The sequence below is a fragment of the Staurois parvus genome, unplaced genomic scaffold, assembly GCF_062004578.1.
Source record: "Staurois parvus isolate SC_StPar_1 unplaced genomic scaffold, SC_StPar_1.0 ptg000009l, whole genome shotgun sequence".
Classification (NCBI taxonomy): Eukaryota; Metazoa; Chordata; class Amphibia; order Anura; family Ranidae; genus Staurois; species Staurois parvus.
In genome coordinates this window covers 9,561,055-9,580,382 of record NW_028317805.1, presented here as the reverse complement: position 1 = coordinate 9,580,382, position 19,328 = coordinate 9,561,055, and positions in this window count along the sequence as shown.

The window sequence follows — 19,328 nt, the reverse complement described above, 5'->3', positions numbered from 1 at the left end:
AGTGGGGATAATTTTTTCTGCCCTCGGGGCAAAGCATCACAGCATATGTACTCCCTACTCAGCTGTGGGCTTTAAGGGGTTAAAACAAGCGAGAATGTGATACAAAGGTTCACCGCCTGTCAAATGACCTCTGAAGAGCAATCCGAACACAGCAGATGCTGCTTTCAGAATACAATCTCCTGGTGGGGGATTCCTCCATCTACCCTGTTTGTGTGGATGGGGGAATCTGTATTTTTTCACACAGCCAGCTGTTTGACCAGCATATAAGAAAAAAAAAAAAAATAGTTTAATGACCTTTGAACTGTAGTGAGTTTTATGACTCCTCTAAACATCCCCTGTATAGGATCCCTATAGATCAGTGGTCTCCAAACTGTGGCCCGAGGGCTGTATGTGGTCCTTTGCTTGCCTTTGTCTGGCCCTTGAGGCACAATTCCTCCTACTGACACCAATGATAGGGCACTACTCCTCCCACTGACACCAATGATAGGTCACTATTCCTCCCACTGACACCAGTGATGGGGCACCATTTCTTCCACTGACACCAACAATGGGGCACCATTGCTCCCACTGACACCAAAGATGGGGCCAGTGCTGTATTTAAGTTTTGTGCTGCCCTAGACAACACAAAAATCAAACGCCCCTCCTCCCCAGTGTAGAGAGCCTGACAGGACCAACAACACCCCTGCCCCATCATCCCCCCCACCTGAGAGAGCCTTTCCCTAACACTCCCCCCCCCCCCGACAGATAGAAAGACACTTACCTTTACAGCTCTGGACATCCCCAGGAACGACAGTTGGACTCTGCATACACCATCAAGCAGCCTGCAACCTCTCTCAGATCCCACCTGGTCTCCATACTGCATATGTCACTTCTTCCAGGGGGCAGTGCTGCCCCCCCTAAAAAATGTCACCCTAAGCAAATGCTTTGTTTTCCTTGTGCTAAATACGCCCCTGGATGGGGCACTATTTCTTCCACTGACACCAACGATGGGGCACTATTTCTTCCACTGACACCAACAATGGGGCACCATTGCTTCCACTGACACCAACGATGGGGCACTATTTCTTCCACTGACACCAACAATGGGGCACCATTGCTTCCACTGACACCAACGATGGGGCACTATTTCTTCCACTGACACCAACAATGGGGCACCATTGCTTCCACTGACACCAACGATGGGGCACCATTGCTTCCACTGACACCAACGATGGGGCACTATTTCTTCCACTGACACCAACGATAGGGCACTATTTCTTCCACTGACACCAACAATGGGGCACCATTGCTTCCACTGACACCAACGATGGGGCACTATTTCTTCCACTGACACCAACAATGGGGCACCATTGCTTCCACTGACACCAACGATGGGGCACCATTGCTTCCACTGACACCAACGATGGGGCACTATTTCTTCCACTGACACCAACGATAGGGCACTATTTCTTCCACTGACACCAACAATGGGGCACCATTGCTTCCACTGACACCAACGATGGGCACTATTTCTTCCACTGATACCAACAATGGGGCACTATTACTCCTACTGACCACATGCGCTGTCTAATGTTTTAAATCCCACTGACCATCAACTCTGAGACATTGTGGACTCCCACTGATGCTGGGGCATTTTCTACTCCCACTGGCCACAGTCTGGCCCTCCTGAAGTTTGAAGGACAGTCAACTGGCCCTTTGTTTACAAAGTTTGGAGATAGATAGATAGATAGTTTGCTATAGATCATCTGAATAAATAATCCACAATGTCCAGAAGTGGGCTGAACAGGGAAACTAAATATCAATATATTTCCCCAGTCCGTGAATTCTGATACTTGGTGATGTCCCATGTAAGCCTGCTGCCCTAGGGACTGGCCCATGAGTGCCGTTATAGTGAATACAGCCCTGACTGAAGGTCTTCCTCCTTCACACAGTAAAAAGTCAGAAACAATTTGGAGGAGTCCTGAAAGTCTGGTCTGACCTTGACCACGTGGAAATATTATTTTCAGTACTGATGTGACTGGTAACTGGAACAGCGTTGAGATTGCACAGGTTTCAGTGAACACTGATGTAAAGAAAACTACAAACTGGCTGGAAAAACTCTCGATAGATTATGATCTGCTCTTGTATGGTCACTGTAAGGATCTGCCTAACATATTATGCATCAACTTCTTTAAATTAAATTGTAGCTTGGTGTTTACCGCATACATTACTAGAGGAACCGTTCTGGAATTCCCCAAGTAATAGAAATGAACAGCAGAATGGGTTTCACTATGTATATACTGTGGGAGGAGGACGGTGTATTATAGAAATCAGATGTAGTCAAATAGGGGATTTCCAGTTTTGTTAAACCCTCTTTAAAAAAAAGACAAGTAAATCTAAATGATATTTCTAGTGATTGTATACAGGTACTGTATATAGCAAAGCAGAGAAAGATTACAAAGGTTGCCGTACATGGCTCACATTTAGGCACATTCCTGCGGATGCCTCTATCAGCACTACCTGCCTTGACAAAATGTGATCATTTACCCTAGGTTCACACCTAAGCAGGGGCGGACTGACCATTCGAGCACTCGGGCACTGCCCTAGGGCCGAGGGTCAGTAGGGGACCCCCATGAGATGCCCTTGGTACCTTTCTGAGGCTTTTTTGGGTGTGGTTTGAGTGTGGGCGAGGACACAGGGGCCCCATGATCCCCTATTGCCCCATGAGTTGTCAGTCCACCCCTGTACCTAAGCGTTTTCTGCAGTGTTTTGCAGAAATGCCGTATATTCCATTTAACATGATTTCCTATGGGACAGGTTCACATCTCCCCATTTTCACCTGGGGCATTTTTTGGAAACGGTCAGGGACTTTTTTGAAAGTAAAACATTGCGTTTTTGGTTCTATAGACTTCAATGGGAACGCTGCATAAAAGCATGTTTAAAATCTGCCTAGCAACAAAAAAAAAAAATGCAAAATGCATAAAAGCCGCAGCAAAAAAAGTGCAGAAACGCCTCAAACGCAGCCTGCATAGGTGTGAACCTAGAGTTAATCCACTTTTTTTTTTAAGGAACTGAGCAGAAATTTTCCTGGCTGAACAGTAACTGCATCCAATCAGATGTTGGCACTGTTTGAGTATTCAGACAACCGCTGGTGCTGGCTGTCAGAAAGCAATAGTCCAGCAGGAGGGGGGATTGGTCCATTGGGGCTGTTTAACATGGATGGCGGAATCTATTAAATTATGCCAGTATTCCTAAGAAAATTCTCAGTACATGTGATGTCTTCATGAATGTCGTTTGAAAGTACTTCAAAATTTTATCTGCTTTTAACATTCAATTTTGGTACAAATGAAAACCACATTAACTGTTCGAAATGTGTTTGTATGAGAAAATGCTTCCATACTGCTCCTTCAAATGTATTCATTACAGCAGTTGAAAACAAGCGTCGATTTGACCGCACTAAAGCCAGCCATACATGGATTCAATTCCCAAAGAATTTTCTTAGCATTTTCATTCAAATTTTGCACCATTAGTAGGCCAGAGCAACGACCGATTTTCGAGTGACCATCGAATTTGAGTAATCGGGCATGTTAGAAATTTTTTAAAAAATAAATGAATTTCTAATCAATGACGGGAGAAATGTAATTGAAAAAGAAATGAGCATGAGTTGTGACCTGGAAAAAAAAAAAGGAAATTCTTGGCCACGAAAATTCTTTTTTTGCAGCAACATGAGGTGAAATTAAGCTTGGATGGTTGAATTTCAAAATCAATGGTGGCACCACTGGATTACTAAACGCTCAAAATTTCAGATTTTCTAAAGAAAATTTGTTTGAAATTTGACCCATATAATACCTGCATAACAACTATACAATCGAACAGAATGAAAAACTTCAAGAGATTCTACTTGTGTACGACCAGCTCAAAGAGTAACTTCACTTTTGTTGAGAAAAAAAAACATTGCCGTCTGAGTGATCAATGTACACTGCAGGGATTTTAAACTTTGTTGCAGATTCCTACCTATTGTTATGCAGGCTATACATGGGTCGAATTCCGAATGATGTTTCTTTCTAAATTTATAACTAAGAATTTTCGTTCGAATTTCGCACCATTAGTGGGCTACATCATTGGACGATTTTTGTGCGGCCATCGAATTTGAGTGATCGGGCATGTTGGAAATTTTTTGAAAAACAAACAATTTCTAATCAATGATGGGAGAATCGTGTGAGAAATATAATTGAAAAAGAAATGAGCATGAGCTGTGACCTGGAAAGAAAAGAATATTCTCAGCTACAAAATCAGTGGCACTGTCGGATTACAAAATGCATGAAATTTCTGATTTTCTAAAGAAAGTTTGTTCACAATTCGACCCATGTATGGCCTGCATTATTCTGAGGTCATAGCCATTTGTGTCCAAGTGCAGAGTGAACCTGTATGGGAGTGATTTCATAATTATCAGTCAGCTGCTGCACCTGCAGGGTTCTAATGGGGAAAGTGGCAGGGTCTACATTGCTTTAGCCCTGGTTCATATATGTGCGCTCCTACGGTCCGCTTTTGCGTGGGCATGAGAGCCTATTCATTTGAATGGACTCCCGTGTCCCGTGGCACACAGAGAAGAAGTCCCTGCACTTCTTCTGAAAACACAGCACGCACGGGAACTTCGGTTCCCAGTACAGTTGCGATTTCCAGTAGAATTAATGGCACCCGCCCGCGGGTCCGCATTCTTCTGTGCGGGTGGTGCAGCTGCACAGATGTGAACCTAGCCTAAGGGTCCTTCCACACGGGCATTCCATTTTTTTCATCAGTTCTGTCACGTTTTTTCCAAGAAAAAACGTATCAGTTCACATCAGTTTTCATCAGTTTACATACGTTTTTTTTTACATCCTTTACCAATGCAAAAATGGACCGTATGTCCGTTTACATCTGTTTTTCGTCTATTTACATCCGTTTTTCATCCGTTCCAGGTTTTTTTACGGAAGAAAAATAGGGTGTTAATGGATGCGGACATTAACAGCTTCCCATCCACCCTATAACAGAAGTACTGCTACAGGGCAGCACAGGAGCACAAAATCACATATATATAAATCATAAATAAATCATAAATATAAATGTATATATACCGTTTCCCCTAAAGTAAGACCTATCCCGAAATTAAGACCTAGTTGTAATCAGGGCTTATTTTCAGCTGGAACATGGCAGAACGCCATTCTGTCACCTCCACCACTGGCCTTGTGCACACCCATATCTACTGTCTCTTATAAACACAGAAGCACGGCTGAAGTGACAGCACCATCCACTCCCACAGAACCTCCCTACCTCTGTACTCACTGTGGGGCAGGGAAGGAACAGATATCTGGGGGTGCAGTGTGCAGTGTGTTTAGGGGTGGGGCATCTCCTCCTGCAGACTAATGCATGGAAGCGGATGCCCCAGGGGTGATCACCGGCCAGTGGGGAAGGGACGGAGCAGTGAGTAAGTGCGCTTGGTGCATTGTGTGGGAAGATAGGACCCGAAACGGGAGTTACTAAAGAGAGGGGCCGGCTGCTGACAGCTGTGTTTTGCAAAGCTAGCTAGAGGGCAGTGGAGGGGGAGGGGGGATGTGCAAAGGTAAGCTGCAGTCAGGTGTAGCAGAGGTAAATTGAGTCAGGTGATTTCCAGACAGGGTGCATAGGTGAGCTGCGGCTGGGGGGTGCAGAGGTGAGCTGAGCTGCAACCCACCTTTGCACCCCCCAGCCACAGCTCAGCTCTGCACCCGCTGGCCACAGCTCAGCAACTCACCCCTGCACCCTGTCTGTGGCTCATATCTACACCTTATCTGAAACTCACCTGTCAAGTCACCCCTGCAACACCTGACTACAGCTCACAACGGTCATCAACCGGCCCTCTCCATAGTAACCCTCATCCACAACTGCCTGCAGCTCACCTCTGCACCCCCTGTCCACACCTGGACATTTAAAAAATAAGACCTAGTGTGCTTTTTTGAGCAAAAAAAAAAAAAATATAAGACAGTGTCTTATTTTCGGGGAAACACGGGTAGCTTGTATATACAGCTCAAACTTAAAAAATCAGCTGTTCTTTAAGGATAGATGTCCCCATACCTGTTTGTGCGATCAGATGTGAACAGAAACCATAGAGAACAATTTATTTTTTAAGTTTGAGCTTTTTTAGAGCTTCGAGCTTCAAGTCGCTCAAGTGTGAATGCAGCCTTAGTAAGGGTTTACACAAGCAGCATTGCCCAGTGCAGTCCCAACACAAGAACAAGGTAACTGGCCTTGATGTCCTCCTATGGCAGCTCACACCAACACTGTGTGCTGGAGAACAACAATAGGACAGGGGGCATTTTTTGCAGCACGTTTTGTCACACTGTAACGCACTGCAGCCAACTGCAGCACATAGGGGTGGTTTACCAAAACTGGAGAGTGCAAGATTTGGTGCAACTCTGCATAGAGCCAATCAACTTCCAGGTTTTAAGGGTTTGTCTGCAGGAAAAAAAATATGCATTTATTATTTTTTTTGTTAGGGACCTATAAACCATTGCATCCGCGATCAGCAGATTATGGGTGTAATGTCATGGTCCTGCAGACTGTGTAGCTGTCTACCCATACCTCTGGTACAGACAGGTAGTTACACGCTGACAGGAAGCTCAGTGAACTACCTAGAGAAATCAACAGAGCCCTGGTAATTCATCGAGAACTACAAGCCAACAGCTGGGTAGTTTTCCCTTTCACAAAACACTGTGAATGAATGGCCGTGAACGTGGCCGGAGCCCCACACAGACGTGTTTTTTTTTTAGTTTGTGACAGCTGGGGGGGGAGAAGATCCTCCACTAGCTGTCAAAACGAGAACTCGGAGGGGAGAGGAGGGTAAGTGCATTTGTAACATGTTACACCCTGAGTATGTGTGTAACGTAACAAAAGGTGAACTAATGCAGGCCATACATGGGTTGAACTCTTTTCTTTAGAAAATCTGGAATTTCATGCATTTTGTAACCTGATGGTGCCACCATTGATTTCAAAATTCAGCCAACCAAGCCTTCAATTCCACTTCATGTTGCTTCAGAAAATAATATTTGTGCCCAAGAATTTTCTTTTCTTTCCAGGTCACAGCTCATGCTCATTTCTCTTTCAATTATATTTATCGCACGATTCTCCCATCATTGATTAGAAATTTGTTCATTTTTCAAAAAATTTCCAATAAGCCCGATCACTCAAATTCAATGGTCACACGAAAATCGGCCGTTTCTGTGGCCCACTAATGGTGCAAAATTCGAATGACAATTCTTAGCAAAGATTTTCAAAAGAAAATTCTTTCGGAATTCAATCCATGCTTTTTCCTTTGATTAACCCCTTTACGCCGACCACACACAAATGTGCGGCCTCCCGGAGTCTGGGCCTAGACACCGAGCGGCTGCACGTTTGCGTTCAGGTAAGAAAAAATATATGTGCTGAGAGCGCGCGCCCTGCGAGCTCCCAGCACACATGTCCGGTACTCACGGAAAGGTCCCGGTCTGCTCTTTCAATCGGGACCTTTCCTGATCATGTGACCGCTGTGACGACGCGTCACATGATCCCTAAACCCATTCCGCCTCCCGGCATCTGAAACTCTTAAAGGGCCGGGAGGCGCCGGCGGGAAGGGGTTAAACAAGCTGAATTTAGAAGCTGATTAGCTACAATGCACAGCTGTGCCAGATTTTGCACTCTCCAGTTTTAGTAAATCTACCCCAGAGCATTGCATAAAAGTTTTAAAGGGAAAACAGTAACAAACACTGTAGGGGGAATTCAATAAAGCCGCTGCGCCACTTTTCTGGCATTAATCCCTCTTGTTATTGTATTGTGTCAAATTCATGATGCATTTGCAGAACGTTCCTAAATGTGTCACTTTTATATTGTGTTGCATTGAATAAGCCGAATTCAAGAGTGGAGCTTATTCAGACCAACTCTCTTTTGGCGTAGAGAAAAACTGGATCGGACAGATTTTGCAAAAGTGTCTCGCGTGCATTCTAAGTGGTGCAGCATGAGTCAAATTCAAGTACAAGTTCTAGGTACAAACATTCTTCACTGCTTTTAGAATGCATGAAAGCCACTTTTGCAAAAAGGAGTTTTTATGAATTCCAGGAACTGTGCAGCATGAAGGACCCCTAAAGGTTGGTCATACATTATAAAATTTCTGTACAATTTCCTTTAGATTTACCTTCAACTATGTAGTGCAGGGGCCTGCCTAATTGGATACTATTGAAAGTGTTGTTTAGGTTTGACCTCCTATTATATACTTGTTTGTAAATCTACAAGAAAATTATATAATGTATGGCCAGCCAAAAGAGTGGTACCTGAAAACTGGCCAGCCTCACACACTATCCAAGGCCTGATTTGCCAGGTGAGATAATCAGCAGGGGGTAGGAACTAATCAACTCACCTGTGCAATCAGCAAGCCCCAGAACCCGAGTCATACCTCTGATTAACTGCTTCATACCACCTCCTGGTATTAAAGCCCACTTAACCCTAGGTTCACACTTTCGTGTGTTGTGAGGGCGGAATTTGTGAGGGCACAGGAGCCCATTCATTTGAATAGGCTGCCGTGCCTTGCCAAACGCAAGGAAAAAGTCTTTGCACCTTTCCAGAAATTGCAGCCCGAATGGATATCACACTACAGTGCGTTTCCCAGTAACGGCAGCGTGCCTTTAGGATTAAGGACACCTGTCCGTGGGTCCCGCGTTTTGTGTGCAGGTGGTTGCAGCTGCGGGACAAAGTACGGATCCAGCTTCCAGCCACACAAGTCTGAACCAAGCCTAAAAGGACAAATTCACCTTCTGGGAAAAAAATAATAAATGCACACTCTTTTTCACAAAAAAATGTGCATTTATTATTTTTTCCCTAAGGCACCTGGAAAGCATTGCACTCATGATCACTGGATCAAGGGTGCAATGCCAGACTCCTGCAGTTTTGAGCCTATACCTTCATACAGGCTGACTGTTTACAAGCTACAGGGCTTGTGAATGAACTACAAGATCGCTCATCAGCGACCTTGCAGTCCATTCAGAACTACAAGTTGTTGGCCGTAATGTCTAATAGTAGTTGTAGTTCATGACTATTGCACCAGAGATAGGCTCGTCCACTTCCCCATTACCACCATTACCCTTCCGCGCCAACCCCCTTCCCCTTAACCAATTATCCTAACAAAAGACATAACACCAATTTTGGAGTAAATGGCCAACATGGCCTTTTATTAACAACTCAAGTTACAATACACCAACCATTCCTTATAACAGAAACCCACAGAATGTTGTTGGTCTTCGAAGGCACCCCAAAATGATCCGAAATGCACCTGCGGACAACCATATACACTAGGCCTCCAGCCGCAACCAACCAGCTCGGAGACAACCATACCGTCCGCAGTGCAGCACCACCACCTTCCAGTTAAACCTTGGTTAACTGGGAATGTCCCCGGGCATCCCATACCACGGATGGGTCCCACACCATTGTTGTTTACCTTCCAAATAAGAACCGCCTCCAAAGACCAACAACCGCCACAGCACGCTGGGTAAGCCCTTACCCATGCGTGCCACGCCACAAACGAACAGCCCGCTGTATGCCATCCTGCAGATCCAGGGACCATAAATCCGTCCCAACCGCATTCAAATGCACCCCATCGCACCTGAGATACCGCCATGTATCCACCTCCAACTCCAAGTGCCGGACCACCAACCCCCTATGGTGACTAAAGAAACGCCCCACCTCTCTGTTAACCTCGATCCAAGCCTTGTTGAGCCTCTCCACCGACCGCGCCCAACGCCAAGAGGTACGGGCGACAATGTCGGATCACACCACCACCATCCCCGGATAAGCCCGCCGCAACTGAAGAAAGTCCAGCTTGACATCTCGCACCAGCTCCCGCTCAGCGTGCCTGAAAAAACACCCCTGCCCCACTGGACGACGGGACAAAAATTCCTGAACCGCCCGCACTGGGCACACCAGCGAAGCCGGAAGAACGAAAAAACGCACCCGACCACCACGTCCCAATTGGTCCGTCTTAGACCGACGTACCAGCACCTCCACCCATTCACCGGAGCACCTGACCTCATCCACCAATAACCCCCCAAGAACCGATTTGGACGGACTAATGAGCTCCCCAATACGCAACGCCCCAAAAAAGGCCACCGCAAAAGCCGCCCGAAATAAGCACACCTCGAAGTCCGAAGAACACACAGACCACAAATGCACAAACAAAGACCCCAACAACTCAAAAGACACCGGACGACGAGAATCCTTACAGCGATGAGCGCTCCGGTAACCCCAGAGAGCCTGCCGAACCCAAAATTCTTCAGTGAAATCCCGACACCCTTGCAACTTAAAGAAGAATGCCAAACCCGCCAGTCGGCGATCCACCGCAGCAGCCGACACCCCCCGCTCAAAATTCCGTCACAAAGTACAATACCGCCAAAACCACCTCCGGCCCCCAGGGATCAATCCCAACCCGCTGTAGCAGATCCAGCCACTCCCGCCAGACCCTAGAGTATGCAGACCAAGTCACCTCACTCACCGAACGCCGGATCCAGCCTGCAAGGACTCCAAGGCAATCTCCCACAGCCCGTCGGGACAAGGAACCCCGTGTTGCTCTGCCGCCGGCGCCACCTCTCGGAATTTGTCCCACCGAAAGCGAGACAAAGCGTCAGCCATGGTGTTATCAACCCCAGGGAGACGCAGCGCATGGAGAAAAACATTCAGACGCAGACAACGCAACACCAAATGGCGAAGCAAGGCCACCACCGGTGGTGAAGAAGCTGAGACCCGATTGATGACCTGAACCACCCCCAAAGTGTCACAGTGACAACGCACGTTTAGATTTCGAAAAATTCTCTCCCCAAACCTCAACCGCCAACACCACCGGAATAAATTCCAACAACACTAAGTTGCGAAGAAAACCCGCCTCCCGCCAGGAAGCAGGCCACGAGGCCGCACTCCATTGACCCTGGAAAAAAGCCCCATAGCCCGCCGCCGCGAACCATTCCAAGTCAAAATTGCTAACAGGGCCAGACATCCAGAGAGCCCGCCCATTAAACGAATCCAAAAAGGTGTGCCACAAATGCAAGTCCTCCCGATGATCCTGAGTCAACCGAATAAAATGTAAAGGGGAGGTAATCCCTGCCGTCGCCGCCGCCAACCGGCGGCAGAACACCCGACCCATGGGCAGAATCCGATAAGCGAAGTTATGTTTTGCCCAACAACGACTGTAAGGCCCGCAGCTGAATTTCTCGCTTGCCCCAGCACCCCACGGAGTTCCCCTTGTAGAGCCACCAGCTTAACCTCAGGCAAGCGGCACTCCATCGTGCCGGAATCCAAAACAATGCCCAAGAAAGTCATCACCGTAGCCGGGCCCACAGTTCTATCCACCGCCAGAGGAATCCCGAAACGTACCGCCAACGTGTTGCAAAGTGGCCAGCAAAACTGCACATACTCTGGAATCCGGCGGACCCACGCAAAGAAAATCATCCAAATATTGGATGACCGAATTCACCCCTGAGACATACCGCACCACCCACTCCACGAATGAACTGAACTTCTCGAACAAAGTGCAAGATATAGAACACCCTATAGGAAGGCACATATCAACGTAAAATTAGCCCTGCCAATGACAACCCAAAAAACGAAAACTGTCCGGATGGACTGGCAACAGCCGAAACGCCGACTCAACGTCCGATTTTGCCATGAGCGTACCGCGCCCATACCGACGGACCCAGAAAACAGCCGCATCAAAAGACGTGTAAGACACCGAACACGACTCCGAATCAATAGCATCATTCACCGACCCCCCTTAGGGAAGGACAGGTGGGGAATTAACCTAAACGCATTCGGCTCCTTCTGGGGCACAACCCCCAAGGGAGAAACAACCAAATCCGAAAACGGAGCGCAAGCAAACGGACCCCCCATGCGTCCCAACCCCATTTCCATACGCAACTTAGCCGAAACCCCCTCCTCATGCCGCAAGGCCGACCGCAAATTCCGAGCTAAGGGAGGAATCAAAGTCAAAGTACACGGGATGCAAATATCCTCCGAAAAACCCGCCGTCAGCAGCACTGCAGCTGCCCGATCAGGATACCTCTTTAAGAAAGGCCCCATCCTTTCCACTCGCACCGGAGTCGTCCCTCTCACCAGCATGCTCTCCGGGAAGGCCTCGACCCCGCTGGAAACAGCGCGACAAGGGATGGGAGCCCCCACACCCGGAACATTCGTGCCGAAAACGGCAAAACCCACCAAATCGACACGTCCCCTCTTGGAACTGCCAGCAGAACCCCTGATGCCTGGAGGCCGATTGTCCCGGGGAGAACGAACTGCCGGCCCCGCTCTGAAAAAACGAACCAGGGGCCCTCGCCGGTGTCATGAGTCGCATCCAGAGGCCAATGTCCCTATGATCCCAACGCAACGACTGGCGAACCGCCCTCCGCTGCCTAAACTGCTCATCGTACCGAAGCCACGCAGTACCCCCATAAACCCTGTGAGCCTCACCAATGGCATCAAGGTAACAGACCAGTGCCTAGCAATGTTCAGGAGCCTTCTCCCCAATCACACTAGCCAAGATCACGAACGCCTGCAACCAATTTGCAAAGGCACGCGGGATAAAACGAAAACGCCGCTGCTCCGCTTCCACCCGCCTACTCTCGTCAACCCGGGACCCTTCAAAAGGAAAACGCTCCAAAGGCAAGAGTGAGAATATATCAACGTACTCCCCGCTCCAAATCTTCTCCCGTACCTCCGACTGTAAGTGCGCACCCAAAGGGTCCTCAAAACACCTGTACACTTCGCCCCTAGCCGAGTCCGCCAAGCCGACAGGCCCGGACACCCTCGAAACCGCACCCAACACCGCGGAGGGGGCCGCAGAACCCCGATCACCTGTCGTGGCTGGAACAACCCCTAGCCCAGACCCCGGAGGAGAAGAGACCCCCGGACGCCGCACGTCCCCGCTGTCCTGTACAAGAACCCCGAAACCTTCCCCACCATCCGGCGGGAGCCACGCAGAAACAGGCCCAAGCGCCCCACCACCGCCCCACTCAAGACGCCGCAACAGGTCCCGCAAACCAGAAATCACATCACCGAGACCCCCACCCATACCCGACAGGAGAACGCCGACAGTGCATGCCGCAGAGGCCGCACCCACCGTAGTGGCCCTACCACCCCCCAGCAGGTCCCGTAACGCAGAAGAAAAAGAGATAGACCCCAGAACAGGTAACTCACCAGGCTGCCCAGGAGATGCCCCTTCAGCCGCGCGCTCACGATCCACCGTTGTAGAGCGGACAGCCGTCGCCCCCGCATCGGGTTCCGACAGCTCGCCCTCCGACCTCTCGTCCTCCGCACGCTGTTCAGATGGCCTCCCGGTCCCAGGAGCCACGGGTCCTGCTGGTCTGTGCCGCTCACGACTCCGCCTCCCGGCACCAGACACGCTCACCGCCGTCCCTGGGCTCCGACCTGCAGCACTTCCAGCTGCCCTCCGCCCAGCTCCAGTCTTCCGCTGATGCTGCTGTGGAGCCAGAGCACCAGACCGTCCAGGGGGCCCGCCGGCCGCAGCAGTAGTCAGCCCAGCAGCCGCAGAACTCCCTGCTGCACTCCGTCCAGTGCCGATCCCACGCTGCTGCCTCACTGGAGCCGGAGCCCCAGACTTCTCAGGGGGCCCACCGGCCGCAGCAGGAGACAGCCCGGCAGCCGCAGCTGTGCGCCTCCCACGCAGGGCTCCCTCCCTGACCGGCACCTTATCAGTGGAGAAGCCGCAGATTCTTCTTCTGCCTCCATGCTGTGCGGGCGGGGGGGAGGGACTTCCCCCGAGCAAGGCCCCGCCCACCGAGCTCCGCCGATGGCGGGGATACCTCCCGGCTTCCCCGCTAGCAGAGGCAAAGGAGCGCCCTGCAAGCGGAGCCGGAGGGGCCCGAGCGGGGCTCCCATGGTGGCGCTGAGCTCTGGGAGGGGTGGGGGGAGGGGCTTCCCCCGCACAAGGCCCCGCCCACCAAGCTCCGTCGATGGCGGGGATTCCTCCCGGCTTCCCCGCTAGCAGAGGCAAAGGAGCGCCCTGCAAGCGGAGCCGGAGGGGCCCGAGCGGGACTCCCATGGCGGCGCAGAGCTCTGGGGGGGGGGGGGGGAGCCCGGGCTAAAGCGCTCCGGAGGCCTAGACCTCCGAGCACGTGGGCGCTCCCGCCCCCCTGCTGCAGGTGATGAGCCCGGATCCTGCAAGAGATCCGAGACACGGCTCTGCAGCCAGTCCATCCCCCTGTCCTACGCTGCCTCCCGCAGCTGAGCCAAAAGGCCGTCCATGGCAGGGCTAAAGGTGGCCTGAAGCAAGGTGTGCTAAACGGACACCAAGCTCACACTCTTGCCGTCCAGCTAACTGACGCCCCCTCACAGAACCTCCCACCCTAAGGTGCAGCAAAACCCCACCTACACCAACCTCTACCAATCAGCTACCCCCCACCTACCAATAACAAATCCCCCTGGAGCTACCTTAACCCTTTCTGCTCTTCCTTCCCCCACTCTGGGCCTAGTCATGTATGCCCTGCGCTATTTCTTCTTTATTTCGCTACGGGCATTTCTTGTCATTCACAGGAATCTGTGAATGAATGTTGCGGTGTGTTTTCAAATAGAGACAGTGGGCATGGGGAGAAGATCCCTGCCTGCTGTCACAGGGAGGGGAGGAGAGGCAGAGAGGCTGCAGCTGCTGTTACATGTTACATTTTCCACCTTCAGGGCCAGTTCACACCACAGAAACGCATTCCAGATGCGTTCCGGATGCATTTCTGAATGCGCATTTATTAGCATATTGTGGTGCGTTTTTTATGTATTTTTTAGGTATTCTGGTGCGTGTTTGATGCGTTCCAGTTAATTTTTTCCTCTCTCTCTTTTTCTTCAATTTAAATAGTGATGTGGGCTCCAGTGCATTTCTGATGTGCTTTACCGCATTCCAGTACAATTCTATGCAGGAAAAATGCAGAATCTTCTACTTTTTTTTCTGCAACCGGAATGCACTGGAATTGCAAGCACTGATGTGAACTATGACTGACAACCATATAACCTACTTTATGTGCGTTTTGGATGCAGAAAAAATAAACTGAGATGCATGTATTGTGAACTGACCCTAAAAATGCGTGGAACATGTAATATGTTCAAAAAGGTGAACTTATCCTTTAAAGGGTTGGCAGGAGGTGCCATGAAGCTGTTAATCAGAATTCTGATATACTTAGGTCTGGGGTTCCTGCACCTGATTCGCATTGCATGGGTGCTAATTCTGATAGTCGCACTGCATTTTGTGAGCTGTTTCAGGGTGTTGTTAATTTAACATTGACACCTGTACCAGATTGCATGGACGAGTGATTGCAATGTGGTACAGGAAACACACAGGATTCATTTCGTTTCCCGTAAGCATTAGTGTGAACCAAGGCTAAGGCTTTCTTTTTTTTATTTAATCTGGTCAGTAGGTCTGTTGTTTTTCAAAAGAATAAGCTCTCTTGCAAGATGTATCAGTTACAAGGATGAGACAAACCATTCAACACTGGCAGGAGTGCATACAATGATGTAAAACCTTTATACCAAAAACAAAATGAAAAACTGTGGTGTTTGGCTTCAATGTATTTAAATCTGCTAGTACATCTAACACTCCCCCCCCCCGACTGACAATGCTGCTGTCCAAAGGTGCTGTCTGTGCTCCTTTAGGCCCCTTTCACATGGACATTCCGATTGGGTCCAAGTTTTCCAAGTGGACCTGATTGGAACCTCCATTCTCTTCTAAAGGAGCAGCAGGTGTAAACAAACATGTCATCCAATCTGATCCGACCTCCAAAAAGAGATGAATGGTGATCCAATTCCCCTTCTGTCTGTTGGATCGTGTCAGATGGAAATGGACAGGCAGTCCATTTCCATCCTACCGCCCGTTGAAGACAGCGAGCTGCTCTGTGCCCGCTCTGCAGCAGCGGAGCAGACACAGACTTGTTATCGGCTTGCTCAACGAGGATCAGTGGAGAGATCGCCCGCTGAGCAAGCGGATCCACTAAATGGGTCCGCTCCATGTGAAAGGACCCTTGTCCAGAGTGGTGCTTCACTAATACAGGGGGTGTGTTACTGGCCAGATCACCAGGTGAAAACAAAGGGAAAAAGGTTGAAAAAGAAAACTAATGCAGCCACCCCATCTAATGATTGGTAAACTGCAATTTATTACATTTTGGTTGTCGGTTTAATATCAATTTAATAGAAAAGTTCATAATCAGATCAAAGCTTACCCTCACAGGGATTTTGGCACTACAGCCACACAAATTGTACTGTTTATCCAGAAAACCCGGATCCAGGGTTGGAAGCTTCATCCCACCCAGGGGCAGACTGACCATTTGGAAACTCGAGCACGGCCCCAGGTCAGTAGGGGGCCCCATGAGATGCCCCTGGTACCTTTTTCATAGGCTTTTTTGAGTTTGGGCAAGGACACAGGGGCCCCATGATCCCCTATTGCCCGGGGGCCCCATGAGTTGTCAGTCCGCCCCTGATCCACCCAACACTCTGCAAAGCTTCTGGGCTCCAGAACCCATTCCAGGATTTACCAATCCAGGAGAAAACTGAAAGACAAGTTTTCTCCAAATTAGACACACATCCCTCAAGCTGCATGGCTGAGAACCCGGAGTGACACCAAAGTCTTCCAACACCTTGACAAAGACTCACATGACGCTGCATGGTATTTTACTAGGTAGTCTTATAATTCTAGAATTACTGAACGTAAAGATTGTAAGCTCTGAGCAAGACCCTCCGATTCCTCCTGTACCAAACTCAATTATAACTGTAATGTCTCCCTTCATTTTGGCGGAGTGACAACTCATGGGGCCCCCGGGCAATAGGAGATCATGGGGCCCCTGTGTCCTTGCCCAAACTCAAAAAAGCCTATGAAAAAGGTACCAGGGGCATCTGATGGGGCCCCCTACTGACCCCGGGCCCTCGGGCAGTGCCCGAGTTTCCAAATGGTCAGTCCGCCCCTGATCCTGTATAATAATAATGTTCCCCTGCACAGCTGGAGACCAGAGCCCGACATGTCTGCTGCAATTTGTAATCCAATAAAATGTAAAAAGGTCTAAATAGTTTTTTTGTGGCATTAAACCCCTTTTTGTAAATTAGCTAAATGTATATCTAAAACCAAAAATTTTTCTTCAATGGGATAGAGTAAAGAAGTGAAAAAACCTTTGTCAGATTTGTGTGCCATTGGGGTGTTTACTTGTCAATTCCTGTCTCCTAAACGTGACAAAATGAGAAGAAATCTCTCCAAAAGGAGGAAAATATCCTTTTAGACAGTTGTTGCAGGAACAAGTACCCCCATTGAAAGTTTCCCCTTCAATTCATATCCTGGTGACTACTCAAAATGCTGGATTTTACCTCATTTCTTCCTGATGACACCAGGATTTTGAGATACACTTTACATACACAAAGGGATCAAGCATTGCTGATTGCTCATTTCTTGGTCTTCAGTGAGCAGGGAACTGGTGACTATTCTTCCCTCTGCCCTGCCCCTCCAGCACGCACGGGGCTGTGGAGGGGTGGGGGCGGCTGGCTCAGGCTCTCAGTGGCTCGCTGAGAGGCTGAGCCAGCTGCCAGTCAGGCATCTAAGTGGATCCTGACATTAAAGTGGTTGTAAAGGCATTCTATGCATGAAGGTAAAAAAAACCTTCTGTGTAAAGCAATGCCCTCAGCCCCCTCAATACTTACCTGAGCCTCATCGCGACGCAGCGATGTGAATGACAGCCTTGGCTGTCCTGAGTCTCTGCCTCCTCATTGGCTGAGACAGCAAGTGGAAGCCATTGGCTCCCACTACTGTCAATCACAGCCAGTCAGTCAGTGAGGAGAAAGGGGGGTGGGGCCAAGCCACATCTCTGTGTGTGAATGGACACATGGAGCAAGGGTGCCCCCAAAGCTAGCTGCTTGCTATGGGGCACCCGACAGACAGGAGGAGCCAGGAGAGCCTGCAGGGGACCCGAGAAGAGGAGGATCCAGGCTGCTCTGTGCAAAACCACTGCGCACAGTAGGTAAGTATAGGTTCATCCCTGGTCAGAGTGGTGTATTTCCACAATGGGGGACAAAGACATGGACTGCCAACAAACATGAATGAAAAAATGGACGTGCACCATTTTTAGCAACACAGCATACCACAATGCACCGCAGCTCATCAACATGCATTGCTGAGCATTACTGTAAAGCAACATTCTAAATCCTGATTCACTTATATGCGGCCGTGCGGGCTGCATTTTGCACGGGCATGAGAGCCCATTCATTTGAATGGACTCCTGTGCCCCGGGACACGCAGGGAAAACGTCCCTGCGTGTCTTCTGAAAGCACAGCCCGCACTGGAACCTCGGTTCCCAGTATGGTTGTGTTTTCCAGTGTGGGCAGCGTGCCATTAGAACTAATGGCACCCACCCACGGGTCCGCATTTCTCTGTGTGGGTGGTGATTTTTGTGCGGATCCGCAGCGGCCCCACCCGCACATATGTGAACCTAGCCTTAATGAACACTGCATAAGTAAAGGCTGATTTGTATCTATGACCCATCTGATTTCTGGGACATGTTGGAAGCCCTTGATTTCCGTGGGCTGCCATAAAGAGGTATTAAACCCAAAAGCAAACATTTATTATATTGCAGCTTACCAGTTCTTAGAGGTGATGGGTGCATTTGTTTTCTTTTTTTAGGCTTCCTTTCCTTTTTTTTTCACCTTGTGATCCTGCCATTTACCACTAACAAAGGTGCCTACAATGAACAGCTTTTATTTGTATAAAACCGTTATCCCAAAAGGAAATAAAAATTATGACAACTGCTTAAAAAGTATTAGCTGGAGTTTGGCTTCAATTTGTTAGTGTATCTAAATCTGCTAGTACATTTAACCCCCCACTTCCTCCCTGACTGACAATACTACCAGGGGCATTCTAATACAGAAGGTGTGTTACTGACAAGATCACCAGGTGAAAACAGCAGAGGAAAAAAAGCCCCCAAAAGAAAACTAATGCAGCCACCACATTTACAGTGCCTTGAAAAAGTATTCATACCCCTTGAAATTTTCCACATTTTGTCATGTTACAATATTTTGAAAACCATTTATCATTTTCCTTTCACTTCACAATTATGTGCTGCTTTGTGCTGGTCTATCACAAAAAATCCCAATAAAATACATTTACGTTTTTGGTTGTAACAGGACAAAATGAGGAAAATTTCAAGGGGTATGAATACTTTATCAAGGCACTGTAAGGATTGGTAAGCTGCAATACGTTACATTTCCTTGGTTTGGGTATAATACTGCTTTAATGCAACACTCATTAACCTGTGACATATCATACTATAGCGCACCGCAAAAACGTAAATTGT